This window comes from Lygodium microphyllum, chromosome 12 (assembly GCF_053477565.2).
Source record: "Lygodium microphyllum isolate KBCC chromosome 12, Lygodium_microphyllum_v1.1.10, whole genome shotgun sequence".
Taxonomy (NCBI): domain Eukaryota; kingdom Viridiplantae; phylum Streptophyta; class Polypodiopsida; order Schizaeales; family Lygodiaceae; genus Lygodium; species Lygodium microphyllum.
Window position 1 is genome coordinate 148689701 of NC_141146.1, and position 20922 is coordinate 148710622.

Below are 20922 nucleotides of genomic sequence, written 5' to 3' on the forward strand. Positions count from 1 at the left end.
ATGATATCCGCAGTGGTAAGTTGCAGCAAGGAAACTATGCATCGTCTTCACGACAGAATGAAGACAAAAATGAACGTTTGTTCGTTATGCAGCATATGCTGAATGCTGTTACAGGAAAGGGAACACATGAAGATGTTTGGTATGTTGATTCAGGTGCATCCAATCATATGACCAGCCATGCAGAATGGTTTGGAGAGATGCAGGATTTGCAGAATGCAGGTTATGTGCAGACGGGTGATGACTCATGCCACCCAATTTCACACATTGGAAAAGTTCCCTTGTCCTTGCATGATGGTAATACAAAGAGTCTTTCAGATGTATTACATGTGCCATCTATTACAAAGAACTTGGTGTCAGTCGGTCAAATGGTAGAGCAAGGGCTGCAAGTCAGATTTAATGCAAAGGGCTGCTTTGTAGAAGACTTCAATGACAAGTGCAGGTTGGTAGCAAAGGGAAGTAGAGTTGGATGTATGTTCACTCTAGATGCTGGAATTCCTACTATGAATGCTGCTATGTATGCCAAAGGAAAAGGTGTTGTTGCAGACATTGAAATTTGGCACAAACGCATTGGACATGCAAATGTACAAAGGCTGAAATTAATGCAGTCCAAAGGATTGGTTACAGGTTTGCCTACATTTAAAGTTGCAGAATTTTAGAAGGTATGTGAAGCATGTCAGTTTGGTAAGCAGGCAAGACAACCCTTTTCACATGACAGAGATGTAAGCAGAAATATCCTTGATGTTGTTCATACAGACATTTGGGGGCCTACACAAAATGTATCTCTTGGAGGTAGTTCATACTTTGTCACATTCATTGATGATTGTTCTAGAAAGCTGTGGGTATATTTTATGAAGGAAAAGAGTGAAGCTTTTGAGCACTTTAGAACTTTCAAGGCTGCAGTTGAAAGAGAAACAGGCTTGAAAATAAAGTGCTTGAGGTCAGATGGAGGGGGAGAGTACCTCTCCAATGAGTTCAGTGATTTTCTGAGGTCTCATGGGATAAAGAGACAGTTCACATGCAGGTATACCCCACAGCAAAATGGGGTTGCAGAAAGGAAAAACAGGCATATTGCAGAAGTTGCACGTGCCTTGATGGCTAAAAAGAGTATGCCTAAGCATTTTTGGTCTGAGGCTGTTCATACTGCTGTTTATATTATGAACAGAACTCCCATAGCTGCAGTTCATGGTATGACCCCCGAAGAATGTTTTACAGGTAAGAAGCCTGATGTTTCACACTTGAAAGTGTTTGGCTGCATTGCGTATGTTCATGTGCCAGATGAGTTGCGGAAGAAACTGGATCCAAAGGCTGAAAAGTGTGTCTTTATTGGATACTCTTTAGAGCAGAAAGGGTATCGCTGTTACAACCCTGTCACATGTAAGTTCAGAGTGAGCAGGGATGTCATCTTTGATGAAATGAGCAGCTGGTATGCATCTAGTGGTGATGCATTGGATGTTGATGATGATCATGACACTCATGTGCAGGCTGAAAAGCAAGAATCACGGACTCTTAGTGGACCAGAGACATCATCTAGTAGTCCTTGGTCTGGGAGACTAAGGAGTACCTCTACATCTTCAGGTGCATCTAGTAGCACTACAGGTAAAGACAAAGGAAAGAATAAAGTGTCAGAAGGCATTGATCCAGTTCTTGATGGAGACTCCAGTGGCTCAGAGAGCTTAGATGATGAGCTTGGCATTCCTTCAGTGAGAACTCCAGGTGTGCAGAGAGCACGGGCTGATGCAAAGACTCCATTGAGTGATCCAGTGGTACGCAGGTCTAGCAGGGTGAGATACCCTGTTAAAAGATTTGGTTTTGAAGGTTATGCAGCTCACCATTATGCTTATATGGTGAAACTAGTTGAGGATGTTGAGCCTACATGTTTTGAGGAGGCTGTTGGTCATGCTCATTGGGATGCAGCAATGGATGAGGAGATGGCTGCATTAGAGGCTAATAAGACTTGGGATCTAGTATCATTGCCAAAGGGAAAGAAAGCTATTGGATGTAAGTGGGTTTATAAGATTAAGCACAATGCAGATGGTTCTATTAGCAGGTACAAAGCTAGGCTGGTTGCAAAAGGCTATGCCCAGACATATGGCATAGATTATGATGAAACCTTCAGTCCAGTTGCTAGGATGGCAACTGTCAGATGTGTGATTGCTTTGGCAGCAGCCAAAGGTTGGAGGTTGCAGCAAATGGATGTAAAGAATGCCTTCTTGCATGGTGATTTGCAGGAAGAAGTGTATATGGATCAGCCAGCAGGTTATGAAGATTTAGAGCATCCCACGTATGTGTGCAGATTGAAGAAGGCACTCTATGGGCTCAAGCAAGCACCTAGAGCATGGTCTGACAAGATTAGAGAGTATCTTTTCAATATTGGTTTTTATGTTTCTGATGCTGATCACTCACTTTATGTGAGAAAAGGAGATGCAGGTTTGGTCATCATAGTCATCTATGTGGATGACTTGATTATTACAGGTGATAGTGATAGTGGGATTGCTGAAGTCAAGGGTTGTTTGAAGATGAAGTTTGAGATGAAGGATCTAGGTGAGCTAAGGTACTTCCTTGGCATTGAGGTGGTCAGATGTGATGATGGTATATGGCTGTCCCAAAGACAGTATGGCTTGGATATGTTGTCCAAGTATGGTATGACAGCATGCAAACCACTTTCAGTCCCGTTGGAGCAGAATGTAAAGCTGAGTGCTGATGTTGGGGATGAGATAGAAGACCCTACTATGTTCAGGAGGATAGTGGGGAGTTTGATTTACATGACTATTACAAGGCCAGACTTGAGCTACGCTGTTGGTCTTGTGAGTCAATTTATGCAAGTACCTAGAAAACCACACTTGGATGCAGTGAGACGCATATTGAGATATGTCAAGTCCACATTACATTATGGACTTTTCTATGAGGCAGGTACAGACGTACATGTGTTTGGATACACAGATGATGGACCTAAAAACGGGCCGGCACTGGCTCATGCACTAGCCGGGACCTCGTCACTATGCACAAGACAACCCCTCGGCCTCGCGGCCAGGAGCGTCTATAAAAATCTCTGCCTTCCTAAACATTGCGTTTGTAATACGTTGTAGTCCAACTGATCCTAACCCAATATTACTCCTCAGAGGGAGTCCCTTTCACATGGCCAAAAGGCTCGAATCACATACACATGGGGTTCCTCCTACGGCTAAATGCCGTCAACCCTCTGCGACTCTCCTACACCTTGGGGATTGGCCCCTCGATGCGCCGCTCGACATTTAGACATTTCGCACAAACGTCGCTCAAGGTACCAAATAAACGTATCCAGGAATGTACCATTGTCCTTACTTGACTTCCCCTTTATGATCCCACGACTAGCCTACAGCATAGGAACCTCACTGCCTCTCAACGGTGGGTCAAAGGCCTACTGAAAACAATTGCTATGCATGTCCAGGAGCTAACTCTGATACTTTTAATTTCCTCTAAATGATCATGCAAAGAGGTGGATGCCTAGTGCTCAAACATTTTAAAAAACCAGCAGCGTGCAAGTGCAAAACATCTCTTTCATGCTTTTCTTTCTAACCGCTTTGTGCTTCGCTGCAACACCTAGCACCGAAGTGATCTTCGTGCTACTAGGTTTTAATTTTTATCATTATTATTCCGTCCTAGATGCGATGCATATAAAATCAGCAAATTATTCCTCATGCTCAGCGGCATTTAACCATTTTTTCCACAACTCTACCCTTCCCCGTTTTGATAGTGCATTATTGCATTCATTTCTTTCAGGGTTTCCTTGTCATTTTATGTGGAGAAAGGAAGGAAACACGCACTAAAACATATAAACAAGGCTGAACTGAAGCATAACTTCATGCCCCAGCCTTGCTATACATCAACAAACATAAATCCTATTTTTCTATATTTTTCGTAGCCCCAAATGTATTTTTCCCCTATTTTTCATGGTTTTTTTATCATTTTCCCCCATTTTCTTCATTTTCTTGTATTTTTTAAATTGCTGAAAATGAAAACCAGTTTGTGGGCTGTGGCCCTTAGTTCATTTGCAACAAAATTGAAAGATTAGTTGATGTGTATCGACGGTTTTCCCCATTTATATGCCCAAAACCCTTGTTTTTCCCCATTTTTCATGCGTTTTCGGGTTTCTTGACATTATTTCGAGCCATGAAATGCATGTTTTTCATAATTTCTGGTTATAAACAGTAAGAACTCAAAAGAATCAACAGCATAATCAAATCTTAGTCCATATGAACAGCATTCCATCAATCAAAAGCATAAAACACTAAATTTTCCTTGTAATTTTTTAGTTTACCGCTTAAACGCGTGTTTCGGGTTTTTTGTCCATGGCTGTAGATTTGGAAATCCAGCAACACTTCATGTCCAGCAACATCACAAATCACCATTCTCAGCCCGTATAGCAATCCGGTCCATGCCGGACAAGTCTCCATCATTCTTTCTTCTTCCTTCTTCTTCCCACATGAACTTGCCTTTAGAAGAGAGAGAGGGAGGAGAGAGAAAGACTGAAATCAGAAATTTCAAACCAGGCCACCATTGCGCGAGCGAAGGGCGGCGATAGAGTCAGGATACAGAGGGAAATGAGGGGCAATGATGATTGGGGGGGGTTGCATTGAGGCTGGAGATGGCATGATCAACCATGAAGCGCATTTTTCGGCGCCTGTTCCTCACGCTTCCTCTCCACGATTTGTTGCATCTCCAACCTCCAAAGTTTCATGTTACATTTAAATTTGGGCTCCCAAAGGTCACTTGCCCATTTTGGCCAATTTTTGTCCACCCCTTCGCATCTTGACCGGTTTCTTGGCCATTTCCCCGTCCGGACTCGGAATCGAGCTCTGAAAAATCCTGGGTGTCCGGCTTAGCATCCCGCATTGGCCAGTAGCTTGTGTCAACTCGCACGACTGTCTGAAAAATTATGAAAAATCAACAAGTGTCGCTCGGGCGCCTTTAAAGCACTTTGGCGCTTAAAAGCACTCCTGCCATACTTTTGGAGATTTTGGGTCTCCAAACCCATCTCACATTTCCCTTAATATTCTTGCACTCCCTCAATTTGTTGCACTGGTCTAACAAACTCAATGAAACCTTATCCCTATGGCTAAATGGCCTCACATCCTTATGACCTTTGTGAAGCACAGGTGGACTTTTAGCATTTTGCATCCTCTTTACAAAAGATGTCTTTACTTGTTTACGTCCATACTGTAAATTTTCTTCCATAAGAACCATGCTTTCACTGGAAGGAACAACATCCACCCGGAAGCATGATTCCAATACCAAAGGTCTCTCAAGAGCCTTACTAGCAACAAAGTTAGAACCACACACAAAATTCTTATCAACACTCATAGGCCCATTGGTGCGATCCATATTTCCATCACAACTATCTCTCGTGGAAGTGTTGCAAGCCCTAATGGGACTTACATGGCTTGGAACCTGTTCACTGAGAGGCATGTCATTACTACTCATAGGATGGCCATTTTCTGCTTTGAGATTTTGGCCACTAAGGTTCCCCTCATAGGCTGCCTTGGTATCAACAAGTGAGCTGTCTTCTTGCAGAAATGGTTGGAAGCTAGGATGCACGTGTACTGAGTAGGGAAAACTCCAAAAGTTTTCCCAACATCTCTGAATATGACCCTCATAATCGATGGCATGCATTTTTGCTTCCCTTAACGACTTAGGATTCCGCAGTCCCACTTGGATCTGCGTATTAATCTCTAAGCCATTCAGAAAGAGCTCACATAGCACATCGTCTGGTAGTGCACTGGCTCTTCTTGGCCAAAGCCTAAGAGTACTATCAAAGGCTCTAGCATACTCTTTAACAGAAAGATAAGACTCTTGTCTAAACTGCATAAGCTGCCCTAGGACCTGAATCATAGGGAGCTGTTTTTCATACTCATCCAGAAATCTATCACAAGACTCCTCAAATGATTTGATCGACCCTCTTGGGAGGTTCCAATACCATTTCCTTGCCTCCCCCTTTAGGGTACTTGGGAATACAAGCATCCGATGTATATCGTCAAACCCACTTGCAATACAAGTTAGGTCGTATTCTCTTAAATGAATCATCGGATCCTCATTTGGCAACCCATAAAACACTGGGAGATCCCTATAAAGAGGAGGACATTTAGTCCTCCCTTTTGGGATCAAGACTGGGTCATTAAAATCTTCGTATTCCTCTTGACCTAATACCAGTGTATTAGGGTCTTTAACCTCTTCCATTTCCACCTTTACTAGTGTGGAAGAGTCACTAATTCCATGAACTTCCCTTTCCGCCAACTCACAAAGTGGTTTAGGGAATCCAACACTATGCAACAGGGAATCTATCCCATCATCTGCTAGTGGTGTTCTAGTAAGCCTATTCTCATTTACCACCACTTTGCTAAAACTTAGGATAGGTCCTAATGAAATCTTCCTTACTAACAATGGTTTTCCACACACATGGACATCATCCAATGCTTTATGGATCTTGGCAATCACACTACGGTACCCAACTGCGTCGGGCACTAGCATCGGATGTATCTTTAGATCATAATCATCATGTCCTCCTATGTGCATATTAACCATCATTGTCACAGTCTTTTCTATGACATTATCATCATGAATTATCATAGATGACTGTGTCATCTTAACATTACTTTCACTTTTCCTTTTCTCTAATCGCCATGGGCTATTAATCTTAGAGGTAGCTCCATGGGTATTTTCCCATAGGGACCCAAACTCAAGCATGGTATCACTTTCAGGGCAAAGGGTAAAATAGTCAATCACCCAACGTGTTAAAGATCCCACTAGAGTGTTCAAGATAGACAAAGTATCCTTTGGGTGTTGGGAATTTCTTGGTTTGACCGTCATACTAATGACCAAAGTTTTTATTAGACTAACTTGATATCCACCGCTTCAAGGCGGCTATCGACCAATAAAACTAACAGGTCCCTTATGAGACCAAGATTCGGAGACCGCCACTTATCGGCAGCTCCCGGCAGACGCACCACTGATGGACCTAAAAACGGGCCGGCACTGGCTCATGCACTAGCCGGACCTCATCACTATGCGCAAGACAACCCCTCGGCCTCGCGGCCAGGAGCGTCTATCAAAATCTCTGCCTTCCTAAACATTGCGTTTGTAATACGTTGTAGTCCAACTAATCCTAACCCAATATTGCTCCTCAGAGGGAGTCCCTTTCACATAGCCAAAAGGCTCGAATCACATACACATGGGGTTCCTCCTACGGCTGAATGCCGTCAACCCTCTGCGACTCTCCTACACCTTGGGGATTGGCCCCTCGATGCGTCGCTCAACATATAGACATTTCGCACAAACGTCGCTCAAGGTACCAAATAAACGTGTCCAGGAATGTACCATTGTCCTTACTTGATTTCCCCTTTAGGATCCCACGACTAGCCTCCAGCATGGGTATCTCACTGCCTCTCAACGTAGGTCATGTCCTCATAAACCAATTGCAATGCATGTCCAGGAGCTGATCACTGATACTTTTAAATTCTTTTTCATGCTCCATGCATTTGGTGAATGCCTAGTGCTCAAACATTTAGTAAAACAGTATCGTGCACAAGTGCAAAACATTCTTTTAATGGTTTCCAACTACCGTTCGTGCTTCGTTGCATGGGCTTAGCACCGAGGTGATCCTCGTGCTACTAAGCTCTTAATTTTAATTATTATCCATCCTAAATGCTATGCATAGAAATCAGCAACTTTCCCATCATTTCACACGGCATTTAGACATATTTCAACTCCTCTACCCTTCCCTGTTTAAATATTGCATCGTTGCATAGGTTTATAGGGTATTTTGACATCATTTTATGTAAAAAAACTGGAAAAAGACACACTAGAAGAAGAAGGTGGGGTTGAAATGAGGCAAATCCTCATGCTTCAGTCCCCACAAACATTCACAAACATTGCTCCTATTTATCCTTATTTTTCGGAACCCAAAATGCATTTTTTCCCTATTTTTTAGGGTTTTTCCACCATTTTCTTGTATTTTCTCTCATTTTCCTGCATTATTTAATTACTAAAAATTCAAAATAGGTTATGGGCTGTGGCCCTTAGTTCCTTCTTGCAGAAAAATGAAAGTTTAGTTGATGTTCCTATTTACTTCCCCATTTTTATGCCAAAAACCCTCATTTTCCCTTGTTTTTTCATATTTTACGTGTTTTAGCATATTATTTTGAACCACAAAATACATATTTCTCTGATTTTTTGATTATGACCAGCAAGAACTCATAGAAAATAGCAACATGAATAGTTTTTATCCCACATGAACAACATTTCATCCATCAAAAGCCATAAAAGCTCAAATTTCCTTTGAAAATTTTAAATTACCGCTTATTTGCGTGTTTCGGGTTTCATGTCCATGGCTGTAGATTTGGAAATCAGCAGCACTTCATGTCCAGCACCATCACCAATCACCATTTCCAGCCCATGGAGCAATCCGATCCATGCCGGACAAGCCTCCATCATTCTTTCTTCTTCCTTCTTCTTCCCACATGAACTTGCCTTTAGAAGAGAGAGAGGGAGGAGAGAGAAAGACTGAAATCAGAATTCTTCATAGAGACCACCATTTCTCGGGCGAGAGGCGGCGATAGAGTCCACAGACAGAGGGGAATGAAGCCCCATAATCCATTGGGGGGGTTGTTTGCAGCAGCCATGATGCCTCTCATCCATTCATGGCGAAAAAAATGGCGAAAAAAATGGCGCCCTCTGTTGATCACGTTTTTTCATCCTCTTCATTCTCTCTCCACGTTTTTTGCTTCATAAGGTGCATAAAATTTTTGGGGGGGGGTCCAAACTCAAAAGGCATGCTCAAATTTGGCCTCCCAAGTGTCCACCTTTTCATATCTTGACCGTTTCCTTGGCCATTTCCCCGTCCGGACTCCGAATTGAGCTCTGAAAAATCCTGGGCGTCCGGCTTGGCATCACGCATTGGCCGGTAGCTCGTGTCAACCCGCACGACTGTCTAAAAAATTATGAAAAATCAACAAGTGTCGCTCGGGCGCCTTTAAAGCACTTTGACACTTAAAATCGTCCTAGATCGAGCTGTCGCCTTTGACAGTGAATATTTTTCCCTTGATATTTATAATTTTTAGCTATTTTTAAGCACTTCCCGTCACCTAAATTCCGCTCTCAACAGATGCAGATTGGGCTGGTAGTATGTCGGATAGAAGATCTACCAGCGGATACATGTTCTCTCTTGGTAGTGCAGCAATTGGTTGGAGCAGCAAAAAGCAATCTACAGTTGCTTTGTCGAGTACAGAGGCTGAGTATAGAGGTGTTGCTGTTGCAGCATGTGAGGTAGTATGGCTGCAAAAGTTATTGGCTGATTTGGATGTGCAGGTGGAAGGTCTAGTTGTCATTTATTGTGACAACATGAGCAGTATACAGTTGGCTAGAAACCCTGTGTTCCATGCCAGGACAAAACATATTGAGGTACACTACCACTTTGTGAGAGAGAAGGTACTAGCAGGTGAGATTGACTTGGTGTATGTCAACACACAGGATCAGATAGCTTACATCTTCACGAAGGCATTGGGTACAGAGAAGCTTCAAAAGTTTCGAAGCTTACTTGGAGTTGCAGAGATGCAGTTGAGCTTGAGGGGGAGTGTTGAGATGACAAGCTCAACACATGTGGACATTGATGATGGACCGCCTGGTTAGATGGGTCCACACGTCTACACTTAGCACGTCGGTGGTCATTATGACTCTCACATGGCCACTGACTCACTACTTATTATATTCAGGTTGTTACACCTATTTACAGCTGGCATAGTTATAGCGCCAGTCGAGTAGTGTAGTCGGTTATGCATTGTTTGACTTAGTAGGCCACTTTCCTTTTATCTTGTATCTTATCTATACTTTGTGTACATTGTGAAGTGTGTGGAAGAAGAAGAAGAAATCAGAAAGAAAACGTTTTGGCCTCCATCTCTCTTCTTGTCTCTTGAGTGAGCTTCTCCTTGTGCATTCTGTGTGTGTTCGGCGCAGCATCTTGAGCAATCCCCTCCACCACGCGATTCTTGACACTTTTTAGTATTCAAAAAATGGGAATTGGGAGATTGCCAAACTCACTAATATTGTGTTATCTCATCTTCTTCCAGCTTTGCTAGGGCTTCCATCCAGAAAGGAAGAGATTCTTCTAGGATGATTTGACCTTGTACTGCAATCCATAGACTGGGGACTATATACTCCAGAGGTGTGATGGCTTCTAAGCCAAATGCCAATTTGTACGGTGTCATTCTAGTAGTTGCCTTGAAGGAAGTACAATAAGCCCATGGTGTTGTCAGAAGTTTGGTATCCCAATCTTTTCAACTTTGATCTACCAATTTGGTTATAATTTTACAAAGCACTTTGTTTGTGGATTTTGCTAACCCATTGGCTTGCAAAATAATACGGTGATGACTTCTTATGCACAATGAGGAAAATTGAAGTAAGTTCCTTGATGACCTTATTAATAAAATACATACCTCAATCACTGTTACCAATACTATGAAGATACCATACATTGTGAAGATCTCTTTCAATAAGCATTGGTAAGAATTGCATTGTTGAACCAACTTACATGCATCCCCATGTATGTTCAGCCACTACAATCCAGCGTGTTAGATTTTTTTGATGGTCACATTAGGAGCAAAATGTTAACCAACAATTCCTTAGTGAGCTCTCCAGAGAACATCAAACTAATCCATTGGTATAACCTCCTTGTAACACTTAAGAAAGGGTATAGTGATATAATTGGCCCATGATGATCTCAAAATGACGGCTCTAGAGAGCCAATCATTTTTGTTGATCCTTCTATAGATGGACCAAAGGCACTTTGGTCTCTACGAAGGTTAGCATTTCCTCATACCAAGTTCATGGTGGATTAGGTGGTTCAATCCACTTCTGCTACAATTAAGTGGGCATTCAAGAAATCATCATTGACACTTTTGGTGCTTCTCCAAAATCTAGTTGTCAAGAAAAAAAATTAGTAATCACATGTTGAGCTCCTAATCAATGTATCACTTTGTACTCAAATTCTTATAGCAACAGAATCCACCTTGCTAATCTTCTAGTCAAATTCTATTGCTTAACCAAGTAAACCAAGGCTGTGTGATCCACATGGAAAATAAAAGCATGCCCTAGCAAAATAATGCCAAAATTTCTATTCGAAATGAATCATACCAGGGTACTCCCTTTCAATGATGGAGTATTTCTTCTCTACATTGGACAATCTCTGGCTTGCATAGAAGACTAGTTGAAACCACCCATTGGAATCCTCCCGCATGAGAACATTGCCAATATCCACATCAAATGCATCAACAAAGACATGAATTTTTTTTTCCCAATTTGGTGGGATTAGGATTGGGACTTGGACAATAATAGCCTAAGTCGTCTACCTATAAGAAATCATCTATATAGCGTGCATTCAAAGGGTATTAGGAAATATCTTTCTTTACAAGATAGAGAACTTAAAATGACCCCTTTTACTTTACTAACTTGCAGATTTTTTTCATATTATAATTAAAAAATACATTTTGTAAACATAATCTTGTAAATTTTACTACATATAATACCCTTTCTTCTGTGAACTCATGTGGTATCTTACATGTTCTATAAGGTGGACCCTTGGGGAAAAATGCTAGGTCTATCTTCTCATTCCACTTAAAAATCAAATTTACCACATGTCAACTAATTCAAGGGAACTATTGAATGTGCCAAGATTCATAGGTGATGCCTATGCCACTGTATTTGCCCCAAGAATCGAAGAACTACGGATGATGAATCTAGCATTGTAGCCTATATGATGGCTGCAAACTTTGTGGAATCAATATCAATACCATATTTTGAGATAATATGGCAAGGAAAAACACCTCCTCGAATATGAAATACACACTTTAAAGGATTCATCTTTAAACTCACCTCTTGCCATCTTATTAGGGCCAAATGTCTCGTCTATGTCCCTTTGAAAAGAAGCCAAATCAATACTTTCCCAAACACAATGAAGTCATCTAAAAAAAATTCTTGTGAAATTGGTCACTTAAGGGCCAAAATGTCTCCTATATGTGCCTTTGAAAAAAAGATAGAGCATTCATTAGACCAAACCACATCACTATACACACAAAGATACCCCATGCTGTAATGAAAGATCTTTTGGATTTATTTTTTGGAGTAAGCCAAACCTTGTTGTAACCATTGAATCCGTCTAGAAAAGAAGACATCTTATGACTAGCGAGTTTATCTAAAATACTATCTAGGTAAGGAATAGGGAATAGATCTGGAATGGTGATGGCATTAAGCTGCCTTTAGGGAACACAAATCCTCAAGTTCTTATTCTTATTGGGGACAATGATAATTGGTGAGATCTAATTGGCTCAATCTATTGAGGCTATGAAACCAACTCGCAGTAGTTAGCCCGATTCTTCGACTTGTTTGGCTATGTGTGGATTCATCTAGTATCTATGCATTCAAACTAGAACAACATTCGGCTTAAAGGGAATCTGGTGCTCATAGAATTGTAGATCCAATCCTTTTATTTTTGAATAATCCTAGGCGAACACATCCTTGAATTGTTTCAATAAAGTGATCAATTGCTCTTGGAATCCCAGCTCAAGGTGATCATGAACTTTCACTAATTTGGTCTCCTTTGGACCAAGAAATATTATAGCTAGTTCATCCTCTTTTACTCTTATGAAATTTTGCATCTGAGGTTCAAACTATGTGTTTGTCTCAGTACCTTTGTTATCTCAGCTTCTACGATGTCTTCAATGTCTTCATCTTCTATTTCAAATTCTAGGTTTTGGATTCCAAAAATCTTTGAAGTTTGGTCCTCCTCCCCCTTTTGTGGGGGTTTATTTAGTAGAATCTATAGTTGTACATACTATTTATTGATATGCAAAACATCAACTAGAAACCATGGCTATAAATTTTCTATGGCCTTTAGCAATTCCTCTTCCTCATCATCACTCAATCCTTCCAACATGTTGTGAGTGATCTACATTGCAGTGAGGAAGGGAAAACATTTTGCAAGTAATTAGTAACTTTATATTGATCCCAATGAATAGTGAGTTTGTCTTGATCCCAATTGTGAGTTATTCATGCTTGGGAGAGCCAACACCTTCCCAAAAAAGATGGTAATATTACCTACATGCTCCATATTCTAAACAACTAAAGAAACCAAGAAGGAAATGATCACAATTTCCAAAATCATAGAGTGGATAATACCAAATAGTTTCATCCTTTGTTGAATTGTCATTATTACCATAAATGGGGCTAGTTTCCAATTCATCAATCCAAATTTCTTGTAGGTTACCAAGGTGATGATGTTAACACTAGATCCACTATCAAGCATGACATTATGGATGATTTTGTCCTTGCACCAAATAGAGAGTATCAAAATTGCTAGATCGCTCAATTGGGCTTGGTGGTACTAGCTCCTATTGGACCCTCTAGATTATATCCTTCAGAGTAATTGTACTCATAGGCACTACTTAGGGCTCTTATAACACTAGCCAATCTCGTTGGATAAGATTTAGTAGGTGGTCCTTGAAAGTTGGTACAAGATTTAAAATATCTCCTATTGGAATAATAATATTAATTAGTCCCATTCGATTGATTCTTTAGATGACTCCAAAACAGCCACAACTCTTGGCTTGTCCCCTTCCACTTTTGTGGGATCAAAATCAAAATTTTGGCTCTTATTTCCATCAAGATTAGCTTCCAAGGTCTTACCATACTTCTATTTGGGATGAGCTTTCAGATTCTTCCCCTACTCCTTACCGAGATGAAGTGATGGTATATCACTCTTCTATTTACTAGGATAAACCTTTGGGTACTTACCTTTCTTGATTCCTAAATGAACATCTGGATGCTTATCCCAGGAAGTCCACCTTACAGAACATGCGAGATTCCATGTAAGTTCAAAAGAATGGGTATTATATATAGTAAAATTTATAGGATTATATTTACACAATGTGATTCTAAATATAAGTTTTAAAAAACCTGTAAGGTTAATAAAGTAAAAGGGGTCATTTTAAGGCCTTACAAAATGTAAAGAAAGGGTATTTTGTAATATCCTTTGAATGCATGTTATATAGATTATTTCTTATAGATGGACCCCCCTAGATGCTTATTCAATGCTATTCCCAAAGATACTTCTAGATTTTTAAATCACAAATTAATCTGTGCAGTGCATGGGGTTCCTACCTTTGGGGATAAAACTTCGGTGACACCACTAGGTTGTGGATCCTCCTTCATAACTTGCTTGCCTTTATCTTTCTTTGAGGTTGGTACTTCCTAGATATTCTCCTGATGTAGCTTAAACTTTAGAGTGTTTGGGACTATTGAGGGTTGATATAACTGTGTTTTTGGCTTTCTTTTTGTTGAACTTTTAGGTGATTTTTATATTATTTGAATGATTGATTTTTTTGGAAGTGTTAGAGAAAGTTTTCGATAAGGTTAAATAGGTTTGAGAAGCTCATGATGTTTTTTAGCAGAGATATGATGTGCTGATAGGTCCTGTTGAGTGTCTAGTAGGTTCTGATTGGTTCTATTTAGCTTCTATTTTGTTATGTTTTCCTTCTGTATGAGAGGTTGGAGTGATGATTGATAGAGTTTAAGATTTTTTGGAAGCTTATTTAATGTTTTTTTATGATTTTGAATGGTTTTAGTTGAGCTAAATGTTTATGATGATCTTTTGTATGGTTTTGTAGACCTTGTGTTGAGCTTCTATAGAGCCTATATTTCTGTTCTATTTTTGCTCTATGTGCCTCTGTAAGTGTTCTGTGAGATGAATGTATAGCTTGGGAAAAAATTTTAATCTTGGAAAGAGATTAATACAAGTTCAAAATAGCTCAAAGAAGTGGAAAAAGTAGTTGTTGGAGTCTCAAGTGAAGACTGAAGTGACAGTGACAGTAGTGAGCTTTCAAAGGACACCTTGTGGCTCTAGTGACCCTTCATATCAAACATACCTCTTGAGAGGGGTATCCACGACCAAAAAAGGGTTATGGATTATTATTATTGATGATTCCAATGTACCATTTTGAGAGAGCATGTGTGAGAGAGATAGAAAGTGAGAGATAGCCAATTTTTGATGCAAAACAATGTATCTATGAAAGAGAGATTATGAGAGAGACTATGAACACTATGAAGATGATGAAGATGAATACTATGTGATGACTTCCATTCAAAGTGGAGAATTTATTTGTGTTCTCTTGTTATTTTTATGGAGAATATGAAGAATTTGTTGAAATTTTATTGTGATAAATCCGTGGGAGAATTGTTATATGAAGCTGTGTGAAGATTTGAAAAGATTGGTGTTGTTTTTCTCCTTGTGGTTGATTAAAATATGAAAAACATGCTTGTTGATGATACAAGGTAGATTTTCTTCCAATAGATTCTCCATTTTCTTAGTGTTCCTCTTGCAGCTCCATGTTTTTTATGCACTACAGGGAAAAAATGCCATTAACAAGCACCAATAGAGGCTGAAAATGGAAGAAGTGGCAATGTTGAAGAGGAAGAAAAGCAACAAAAGATTGGAAAATCCTTGCAACTATTGAAGAATTGCATATTTTCATTGCCAAAGTCACTTTCTACAAGAAGTTCATCCCATCAATGGTGGAAGCATGTCACTATCTTGATGCGGGCTCTATGTGTCAGATTGATCCCACAATCTCTGAAGCTACAGAAATTTGTATCACAATAGCCAAATGTTTTCCATAAAACTCAAAAGAGAAGTAGAAACAAAGAGAATGACCATCCATAGGATATTTAGCCTTTATTAAATAATTTCCAAACACTATCAAGTGGGAGATCGTGAAGAAGATTTAGGAGTCATAGGGTCAATTGAAGCTCATAAGAACAAAAGGAAGAGAGTTGGAATTTGTTCGTGGATGCTCAACAACAAGATACGTGGGATGCTTGGTGTGCCGACAACCTTTTGTTTGTACAATTAGCAACCCATTGGAAGCTAGTAAAGAGAGTTCTTCACAATCTATGCTATTGAAATCCTCCGAAGTTGGTATTATCAAGACAGTGGCACTATGGCAATCCTCAGAAGAATGAGTTTTGATCCCTTCAAAACTGAATATCTTCCCCTCTATAGCGGAATGAAAGCTAGATTTAGAGACATTGAAAAGAAGGAAGTCGAAATATTGGCAAGAGAGTCTTCCAAAGATTGATGCCCTTCTGATTCTATTCGAGTACAAACAAATTGGGTGGAGCCAAGTCCTTGATGGATGACATGATGAGGCAATCACTAGAACGAGTCAAAGGTGCATGAGAAGAGAGAAGATAAACCTCAAAGCTAAAAACAAGCTAGTAGCAGAAGCCTCCTTTCATGCCCTTATGACACTCTTTACAAGGGCGTGAAAGGAGGCTTCTGCTACTAGCCAACAAGGGCAGAATCCCTGAGCATTGGTTGGCGATATTCTCTACCATTTTCAAAGGCACAACATTTCAGTGGTATGAGAGAGACAAGTAGCAAGAACTTTTGGCACATGGAATGACTTGAATTTGGTGCCTTTCTCAATAAATTCAGGCGTGAGGGTCTTGAAGAGAAGATGCAAGAGGAGCTCATGAAGTTAAGTCATTCCTCTCGTGAACGAGTGGAAGAGTATCTGCTATGTGAAGAAGATGCATGAAAGAAGGAAGAAAGATGAAGAAGGAAGAATCAACTTGTTAGAATCCAAGAAGACCACCCAAGATATTGGACCAAAAGCCTAGAGAGTTTGGTCCTAATTTTAGCCCAAGAAGATTTCCCTCTCAGAGTTACAAAGGATGACAGTCTGGCGGTGGCCGAAGATTAGAAGTGGAGTGTTACATATGTAGAGCAAAGGGACATATCTCAACAAACTATCCAAACCTTAGAAGGTCCATAGACTACAAATCCTTATGCAGTCAATGCAAAGGAGAAGGCCACATTACAAAAGGTTGTCCCAGTCTATCTCCTGTGAAAGCTACCACCACTAATAACCAACAGAAGACCCAAGAACCTGCCTTCTTCAATTGGGTGGAATTGGAAGTTGTTGCAATAACGTGTGCCAAGATGAGAGAACCCATAGTTCCAAAAGAGAACATATCCATTGTCAAAACGGTGAAGTTGAATCTTCCCAAACAAGAAGAAACATAATAATACAAAGCCAAATGGTATAGTAAAGACTCATCTAGTAGTACAGAAGAATACAGAGACAATTATATAGAGATAGAACCAGAGATCCAAGAGATAGAGGATGTAGAAGTTATCCCCATAGATAGAAGAAGGGCAGATGTTGTTGCTTCTAGAGCAAAGAGAAAACTTATAAAAGTGGATGTTGTTGGGGGTAAAGGCGCCTCCGCCGTGCCGCCCCGTGTATTACTACACTGACAGTACCTGCCACTGCACACTGCAGGTGGCGGGCGCCCGTCACATCACTTTATTCTTTATTCTTTTAGTGATAGTTTGAATAAAGGAAGGCCTAGTCACACATTGTGACTGTTGGAGTTCCCATTTCTTGTCTCTCTCTTTCTTGCTCTTGCTCTCCCGCCATAGCTCGCGTGCAAGCTTCGATTCTTCTCACCTTTCAACTGGTATCAGAGCTTGGCATTCTCTTGCTCGAGCTCGACTCGGTGCTTTCCGACCTTCGCATCAACTCGCTTCACGCATTGGGTCTCCATCCCGGCAGCCATAGCCGACCTCTCGAGCTCCCGACTCTCCCTGGCTTCCCGAGCTCCATCCCGGCCTTCTTGAGCTTCATCAGGGCCTTTCCCTTGAGGTATTGCTTCAGCATTTGCAGGCATTTGAGTGTTTTTCAGTTTGAAACAAGGCAGGAACAAAGGGCAGCCACTCTCCTTGAGCTCCATAGCTCATATCTTCCCTCCCCTTTGCATTGGGTCTTCATGGCTTGGTATGTGCCTACCTTGGGCCATCATTGAGCCCCCCCACACTCAACATCCAGCCACGTGATTAAAGCAGCACTCCAGGCCTCAACACGCTGAATATGGCACCCATTTTCAGACTTTGACCTCCACGTTTTACAGCTGAATGCTTTGTTGCTCATGGAGCACTCATCATTGGCCTATTTTGAGGGCATTTGAGCCATTTTTGGATGTCATTTTGATGCTTTGACTTGACATTGAGGTTGGGAGCTGATCATTCTCAGTTTTGAAACTATCATCCACTGCATAACAGTGCTGGAAACAGGGCAACACCCCTGACACTGACATTTGTTGCTTATGCCTCATTCCATTGGAGCTATTTGATGCCCGTATGCGGTCTACTTCCTACCCGGATGTATTGGGGATGTATGCATTTGGTTTGACCATGATTTTGGCTTGAATTCGGGGCTGAAATCTACTATTTAAAATAGTAAATACATGCTGGAATAACAGTGGGCTGAAGGTACTTTACATGCTTTGGCACTTACCTACCGATACCGGATGTATGCTTTGAGCTTTGGCATGATGTCTCTGACATTTGGGGACGACTTGGAGCGATTTTGGCTTGAATACGGGGCTGAAATCTACTATTTAGAATAGTAAATACATGCTGGAATAATAGTGGGCTGAAGGTACTTTACATGCTTTGGCACTTACCTATCGATGCCGGATGTATGCTTTGAGCTTTGGCATGATGTCTCTGACATTTGGGGATGACTTGGAGCATATGTATGAGATTATGGGATGCTTTTGAGCTTCGCATTAGCTCCATCTTCACTGGCATTTGGACCGACTTGGCATGCTCATAGACCGCCTATGCCTCATGTCTCTGCTTGACAATTAGGCTTTTGCATTACATGCTTTGGTTCGTGACATATGCTATTTGTTTTGTGTATGCCATACCGACATTTGGAGCTTGGATTTGGATGTATTTGAGAATTCCCGGCTTACTTGATCACTGATCTTGGTTGCTATTTGGATGTCATTGAGTTGACCGAGAGCTTATTTGGGCTTATGTATTGCTTCATGGTTAATATGACCGGTGCTTCATGTATGTCATGCTCTCTTGGATGCGCTTGATGCATTGACAGGGTCACTTATCACTGGTGCTTTCTCTTGGGTTGTTTGAGCTTCTGAGCTCTCTTTGTATGCCTTTTGTGCCAGTGGGAGTATTTTACATGCTTGCTTGACCTTTGACAGTTACATGTTATTGGAGCACTTACATGTATTTGGAGCAGTTTATGTCTTGAGCAGCTACATACGCATTGAGACTTTGGGATCATACTCCGATCTTTATGGATATACATTGATATACTCTTGGTTCACAGGATGCTTATGAGCTGAGTCTCACATTTGGATCTTTCTCTTTGAGCAGACACCTATTTGTGTCAGGTTTTGGCAGTTACAGGAACACTTTGCCTAGAGTGTCTAGGGGTGTGCCTTTCACTAGCAGATGTTATTTTGACATGCTTCGGTGTTGAGATCATGTTCTTTTCACTGTCATTGGCCTTTCTTATGTCCGTTTCATGCCGGCTTTGGACGTAGCATTGTTTGCTTGACATTGGATCCTATTTTGGGATAGTTTAATCTCTAGACTACATACCTGCAATTTATTATAGCAAGCAGTTATTGGTGGACTGAGGTGTACTTTTCTTGCTGAAATATCCTGATTTGATGTACTGCACCTAGTACTAAGTGGGCAGCAACTTTTGGCACACTTTGCTCGCCCTTTGGACCCCGTTTTGGTCATTTTTGGGCAGTTTCTGCAGTAAAACAGCAAGCAGTTTTGGACTATTTGGGCATTTCCAGCCTGCATAATGGCGTCATCTTCGCATGATAGTGCCATCTTTAACATTACAAAGTTGGATGGTACCAACCAATCTTACTGGAAGAGTCAAATATGGCAGGTTTTGGTGCAGAAATCTCAGATTAAGCCACTTCGGTTGAGTGGGGAGCAGCCTGAAACTATGGACAATGACGACTGGCTTGAACTTGACGAGCTATGCAAGTCCACGATTGTATTGTCTCTCACTAAATAGGTACATTATAATGTATTTGAGGAAGCACAGAGTACATGGGATCTATGGAATAAGATCAAGAATCTTTATGATAAGAAAAGTCCGGCAAGTCAGATGTACTGGTCGAAGCAGCTTATGGATCTGCGCATGAAGGATAATGCGATTATGTCTGCTCACTTGAGCTAGTTCCATGCTATACTGAAGAACCTGACTTCACAGGATATCACCTTTGGAGAGGAAGTAACTCCTCTTTTCTCGCTTGGGACTCTGAATGAGTCATGTGATGTATTCCGCACTGCTCTTTGTGCCTCTAGTGCTACTCTAAAATTGGCAGATGTTGAGAGTGCTCTTCTTCAGGAAGAGGTGAGTCGCAAAAACTTGGATGCCTCTCGTGGTAGTCATGCTTTGACAGTTAGAGGCAGGAATGACACGTATGACCGTGGTAATGGCCGAGGCCGTGACTCGCAGAAGGGTCGGTCTAAATCTCGTGGCAAGTCGCGTAGTAAGTCGCGTGGGTGCAATGCAAATGTCACTTGTCATCATTGTGGGAAAAAGGGCCATATTAGACCACAGTGTCATGAGTTGCGCAATGAGAAGCGCAAGGATAAGGGAAAAGATAAAGTGCAGGAGAAGTCCTCTGATCACAGCATAGTACCTGTGAAGTCCAACGTCAAGATTGAGAAAATTAATGTCACGCAGACTGAGGAGTCCGATGGTGGTGATGAGTTTATACTTGCAGCTAGTTCTTCTGATGCTTCACACTTGATTGAGACATCTAGTATGTATGCACATTGCTGGTTATTGGATTCAGGTGCGTCCTTCCATGTGAGGCCTTACCGTGAGTGGTTTCACTCTTACGGTACTGTATCTGGATCAGTCAGACTTGGAGATGACAGGTCTCTTGATATTGTGGGCTGTGGAGATATTCAGTTGTAGTTTTCCACTGGCAGTTCCTTTTTGCTCAGGGATGTACGTCATGTACCTGCGCTTACGCGCAGTCTTATGTCTGCATGAC